The following is a 7,120-nucleotide window of genomic DNA, read 5'->3' on the forward strand; positions in this document are numbered from 1 at the left end:
CTCTCTCTCTCTCTCTCTCTCTCTCTCTCTCTCTGTCTCTCTCTCTCTCTCTCTCTCTCTCTCTCTCTCTCTCTCTCTCTCTCTCTCTCTCTCTCTCTCTCTCTCTCTCTCTCTCTCTCTCTGCATTAAAGCTCAGGCAGAGATCTCCAGGAGATTGGAATTCAGTATGAATTCAAATTCAAGGAACTGGATTCAAACTAAGCCAGATTCACAGAACTACTCAGAAGAAAAAGAATCTGCGTGTTTTGCAATGGTTCATCATATTTGTGTCGTCAAAAAGCATGAGATATTTGGAAAAGGCACACAAAAAGTTATTTTTATTATATATATATATATATATATATATATATATATATATATATATTTATTTATTTTTATATATATATATATATATATATATATATATATATATATATATATATATATATATATATATTTTTTTTTTATTTATTTATTTTATTTATTTTTTATTTATTTTTTTTTTTTAACATGTTTGTATTTTGAGCATTTAAAGCCTTTGCAAAGTTTCATTCCCTCACTGAAATCTATGCGCTTTTAATTTAGAAATGTCTTTTGGGGTCAAAACGGACCCAGCAGAACCTTTTCCTGTGGTTCCAAAGAGCTCGTTTCCCTCTATAAAGAACATTTCGTGCTTTTTCGTCCATGAACATTAAAGGTTCTCCAACGTTGTGTAATCGTACGAATGTCCAGCTTTTTACTGCTGTCATGTCTTCATCTCTCAATCAGCATTGATTCACGTTACAAGAATAAATGAAATCTTGATGAAATGAAGCTTCGTGTTCTCACTAGATGAGATATGAGCCATTATATCCTAACGGATCAAACACACAACACACATATAACACACAAACCGCTTAATTTATTTGATATGTCAGACTAATTGATGAATTCTGTGTTAAACACTTCCTGACTGTATTATATCGTAACACAACAGGAGATGGAGGTAAACTTGGAGTGACCCCCGAGCAGCTCACGATGGATTTGTCATCTCTGACATCAGGTAGGAGGTTAAATTAGTTATTGAACCGGCCGCAGCCGATATCATCTGTTTAACAGTCTGGACAGGAGAACACATTACTGCATAAATCATCACGTCCAGTGATCAAACCAGGCCTTCGGCACCCAGCACGGGCTGGCATGAGACCGGAGAGAAACCAGATGAATGCATGGATGTGGGGATGTCGAGGACTTTCTGCAAAGATATAGCCTAGATAAAATTACGAGAAAGAAAGAAATAGATATTTTGACAAATAAATAATTAAAAAAAAACGTATTAAAATTATTCATTTATTAAAAATGTAAAAAAAATTGAATAAAAAGAATACAAAATTTTGAATAAAAGTTGTGTGCATTTAATTTTATTACATTTATTAAAATTTTGATAAAACTATAGAATAAATACATTAAAAAATGTAGAATATTTACAAGATAAAATTGCAAAAAAATGCATAAAAACAGAATATATAGTGTTGTAAGGAGGCGGTGGAAGCCGATTGCGAATCCATTTGCAGATGTTTATTAGAAACACACACAGATGAGAATGGTCAATTACAAGCAAGGGTTGGCAACAGTAGTATCAGTCCGGAAGGCAAACATACACAAGGGATATCCGTGGGCAAAGTCAATGAAGCACCTGGTGCTCTACGGTTAAATAGCCCTAACCCGGAAGTAGTAGCAGAGGGAGCGGCTCGAGTCAGTACTCGGGAGAGGGCTCCCTCTGCTGGCTGGATGTTACAGAACCCCCCCCCCTCTAGGAGCGACTCCTGGAGCTTTTCGTGGACGCCCTCGTGGGCGTCTCTGTGGTTGTGGTTGGTCCTGGGCAGAATCTTGTGGTTGATTTCGTGGGCGTCCCCGTGGTCGTGGTTGGTCCTGGACAGAATCTTGTGGTTGGTTTCGTGGTTGTTCTCGTGGCCGTGGTTGATCCTGGGGTGGATCTCGCTGTGGATTACGTGGTCTTCCCCTAGGGCGTGGTGCTGGACGATCGGGTCTGGCTCTGTGGAACTCCTCTATAAGGGATGGATCCAAAATGTCCTGAGCGGCTACCCAGGATCTCTCCTCTGATCCATAACCCTCCCAGTCCACCAAGTACTGGAGCCGACCCCCTCGTCTCTGCGAGTCCAGTAGTTTGCTCACTTGATATGCGGGGTTCCCGTCATTCTCAAGTGGCGGCGGTGGTTCTGGGGCTTCATGGCCAGGGTCCGCTCTCGGGTGGACCGGTTTGAGGAGGGATACATGAAAGGATGGAGATATACGATAATTAGTAGGCAGCTCAAGTTGATATGTGACATCATTTACTTGTTTTATTATCTTGAATGGTCCTACATACCTTGGGCTTAGCTTCTTACTGGGCAGTCGCATCTTGATGTCCCTCGTCGAGAGCCAGACCCTTTGTCCAGGTTGATATGGGGAATGTGGGCGTCTGTGGCGGTTAGCTTGAGTCTCTTGATACCTGATCGCTCTTTGTAGTCTCACATGAGCACTATCCCACACCCTCTCACTCCTACGAATCCAATCATCAACGGCTGGGACATTGGATGGTTCTCCTGACCACGGGAACATGGGCGGCTGATACCCGAGGACACACTGGAATGGAGTCATACCTGTAGCTAACTTGACTAGTGAGTTCTACTAGTGAGTGCATACTCGGCCCATGGTAAAAACTCTGACCATCTGTGTTGTTCTCTGTGGCAATAGGTCCGAAGGTACCTCCCGATCTCCTGATTAAGTCTCTCGACCTGTCCATTAGCCTGTGGGTGGTAACCTGAGGTAAGGCTCACATTAATGTTGAGGTGCTTACAGAAGGCCCTCCATACTTGGGAAGTAAATTGAGTACCTCTATCACTCACTATGTCCTCGGGTAATCCGTAGATCCTGAAAACGTGCTCGAACAGGGCGAGGGCAGTTTCCATGGCGGTGGGGAGGTTCTTCATGGAAACTAATCGACATGACTTCGAAAATCTATCAATAATGACTAAGATGACTGTGTAACCGTTAGACAATGGTAAATCTGTGACAAAATCAATGGATAGATTAGACCATGGTCGCTGAGGGATGGGCAAAGGCTTGAGCAAACCGGCAGGCAATTCTCTGGGGGTCTTGCATTGTGCACATACCTGGCATGCCTTGACATAGTTCGTCACATCCCGAGATATTGACGGCCACCAAAAAGCGTTCTGCGCTAACTGTAGTGTTCTGTTGATGCCTGGATGACCTGAACTTAGTGAAGTGTGTACCCATTGGAGGATGCGTTGGCGTATTGTCGATGGTACGTAATGTTTACCAGGGGGACATTGAGGGGGTGCTGGTTCATGCTGTAATTCCCTCTGCAGCTCCTCCATTATATCCCAGGACACTGGAGCCAGGATTACCGTGGGTGGCAGAATATTATCCGGGACTCCTTCCTTCTGTGGTGCGTCATATCTTCGTGACAGTGCGTCAGCCTTGGTTCTTGGAACCTGGACGATAGGTGACAGCGAATTGAAAACGAGTAAAAAATAGTGCCCATCTTGCCTGTCTGGGGTTCAGCCTTTTAGCTCCCTTGATGTATTCCAGGTTCTTGTGGTCCGTGATGACTTGGAACGGGTGCACTGAACCTTCTAGCCAGTGTCTCCACTCCTCAATGGCCGCTTTCATGGATAACAGTTCCTTGTTTCCCACGTCATAATTTCTCTCAGCTGCTGTTAGTTTCCTGGAAAAGTAAGCACAAGGGTAAAGTTTCCCTGGTTGGCCGTGACGCTGTGAGAGAACAGCTCCAATTCCGCAGTCCGAAGCATCCACTTCCACGATAAATGGGAGTTCAGGAATAGGATGTTTGAGAATTGGGGCTGTGGTGAAACGCTCCTTGAGGTTGGAAAACGCTTTAATTGCTCCCTCATTCCATCTCAGCTTGGACGGCTTTCCCTTTAAGAGAGAGGTTAGTGGTGCAGCAACGGTACTATAGTTCCGAATAAAGCGTCTGTAGAAATTTGCAAAACCTAGAAACCGTTGTAGTTCCTTGACCGTAGTGGGTTGAGGCCACTCCGTAACTGCTTTAACCTTGTCATCGTCCATCCTCACTCCCTGGTGGCTGATTTCGTAACCTAGGAACAAAGTTTGTGACACATGAAACTCACATTTCTCCTCCTTGACATACAATCTGTGTTTCAGTAACCTGGACAGAACCTCCTTGACATGTCCAATGTGATCTGCTTCATTCTTTGAGTAAATGAGGATGTCGTCAATATAAGCCACCACGTATTTGTTCAGGATGTCCTTGAAGAGTTCATTGATGAAGGACTGGAATACAGCGGGAGCATTAGCTAGCCCATACGGCATAACAAGATATTCATAGTGCCCTCTAGTCGTCATGAAAGCAGTCTTCCACTCGTCTCCCTCCTTGATCCTTATCAGGTTATAGGCACTACGGAGGTCTAACTTAGTATACATCCTTGCCTCGCGTAGTTGTTCAAGAGCTGATGGAACTAAAGGTAGGGGATATCGGAACTTGACGGTGACGTTATTTAGGCCTCGATAATCGATGCATGGTCGCAGGCCTCCATCCTTCTTTCCAACAAAGAAGAATCCCGCTGCTGCAGGTGATGTGGAGGGTCTAATGAACCCAAAGCTAAGAGCCTCATTAATATATTCCTCCATAGCCTGGCTTTCAGTTAATGACAATGGGTATACCTTGCTTTTGGGTGGCATGGCGTGAGGTAGGAGGTCAATCGCACAGTCTCATGGTCGGTGAGGTGGTAATTCTGTTGCCCGTAATTTGCTAAACACCTCTGACAGTTGCCTGTAGCATGCTGGTATCTTGATTCTCCTCTGGTCTTCCGGACTCTCTATACTGGTGGTGAGGCAGTTCCTTGGAGATACAGCGAAGCATCTGTTAATACACGTGTGAGACCATTGCGTTAACTCACCTCTACCCCAGGATATAGTTGGGTCATGTACAGAGAGCCAGGGGAACCCGAGGATTGCTTCATACTTGGATGAATCAACGATATAGAACGTAATGGTTTCTTTGTGGAACATGCCAACCTGGAGAGTAAGAGCCTTGGTTCTGTGAGAAATGCCTCCTCCGATGTCCTCGTCATTAATGGTCTTGATCCTTAAAACAGATTCACAGGGTTGAGAAGGAATGTGATATTTTGCGACTACCTCACGACTAATGATGTTCAAGGCCGCGCCCGAGTCAACCATTGCTGTCAACATAACATTTACATTGTTTAGACCAAGCATGATAGGTAACATGAGAGCCTTGTTGCTGAGCATGTGAAAATGATTCATATTTACCCGGTTTGTAGTGGTGGGTCTGTGAGGACAGTCAACCTGATAATGTTTCCCTTCTCCACAGTAAAAGCAAAGTTGAAGACGACGCCGGTGCTCGCGTTCTTCCATAGAGACACGTTGGGAGTTTACTTGCATAGGTTCCGGTTTCCCCATTAACTCGTATCGTCCTTGATCCTTTTCCTGGCTCGTGATCATAGACGGTGCTTTACGTTGTGGTGCCTGGCGCTTAAGATTGTCAATACGGATAGTTAAGTTGACGAGATCAGAAAAGGATAAGTCCTCACCTTTACACGCCAATTCCGTCTGTAAATCTGCGGTGAGCCTTGAGTGCGACATCATTCCAGCCGCTTTGCGCAGCGAGCGTCCTGAACTCAATAGCATAATCAGCGGCTGTGCGTTTACCCTGGGACAGATCCATTAACTGGGTTGTGATATCCTTGCCCCCTGCAGGATATTCAAACACCTCTCTTAGCATCTGTAAGAAATAGTTAGCAGATGTCTTGATGTGGGGATCTGTATCCCAAACTGCAGTCGCCCAGTCAATCGCTCTTCCAGTCAGTAGCGTCATAATAAATGCACACTTGATTTCTTCATTGTTGAATCTACCCTGCTGAAATGTTCAGCAGAACCGTCAAACTTTTCGGGTAAGGCAAGGTTTACTGTAGAAAACGTAGTAGGTGGTAGATTCCGAATGTACTGGGTGAGGTGTTCGTTCACCGACTGCAGTTGATCCAATCGGGACTGGTAACCTTTCAATAGCTCCTCCTGGTATGCCATCAATTGTTGCATGTGTGTTACATCCGCTGGAGTCTGGTCTGGCGAAGTATTCTGTAAGGAGGCGGCGGAAGCCGATTGCGAATCCATTTGGAGATGTTTATTAGAAACACACACACAGATGAGAATGGTCAAATACAAGCAAGGGTTGGCAACAGTAGTATCAGTCCGGAAGGCAAACATACACAAGGGATATCCGTGGGCAAAGTCAATGAAGGCAAAGGTCAACAACAAAGTTCAATGGTGATAGGTTACCGTAACAAACAAGGAAGATCCGTGAAGCCGTGAGTCGATGAAGCAAGCAATGGTCATACACAATGGTAGTCCGTAGTACAATAGGTAAACGCTTGGTAAGGCAGACAGGCTGGCAATACTTCGCGTAGAGCACCTGGTGCTCTACGGTTAAATAGCCCTAACCCGGAAGTAGTAGCAGAGGGAGCGGCTCGAGTCAGTACTCGGGAGAGGGCTCCCTCTGCTGGCTGGATGTTACAAGGGTGTGCATATATATATATTTTTACTAGAATAACTAAAATAAAAAATCCAATAAAAATTTTATTGCAGGCATAGTAAATGGATAATAATTTATTTTTTAATTCAAAAAGCAAAAATGAATAACACAATTAAGGTTTTTAACTACAATTTAAATGAAAAAAGACAAATTCAAAATATTTAAAAAAAAACTAAAGCATACAAACAATAACTTTGTAAAACATCTGTTTAATTTGGGGTCAGATTGAAAGCGGGAGGAAAAAACAAGCGTTTTAGAAAGACGAGAAAATCGAGAAGGAATTAAAAGTGCATTTAAAAGAGCTCACAAGGATCTTAAAACAAACTAGACCACAGACGTGATCGTATTAAAGTACCTGACCGTTTCCTGATTCCTGTCATGTGACTCAGAGTCACTTAAAGACATACACACATTAAAATTCAACATCAAAACCTATTATATGTTTGTTTGAACAAAATGTTTGCTCATTAATCAGACGAACCGGCTTTCAGTTGCTGCAAAGCCACTAAAGCTTCTGAAGAAAACAATTTATGAAAAAAGCAAAAA

The sequence above is a fragment of the Puntigrus tetrazona genome, unplaced genomic scaffold (genome assembly GCF_018831695.1).
Source record: "Puntigrus tetrazona isolate hp1 unplaced genomic scaffold, ASM1883169v1 S000000173, whole genome shotgun sequence".
Lineage (NCBI taxonomy): Eukaryota > Metazoa > Chordata > Actinopteri > Cypriniformes > Cyprinidae > Puntigrus > Puntigrus tetrazona.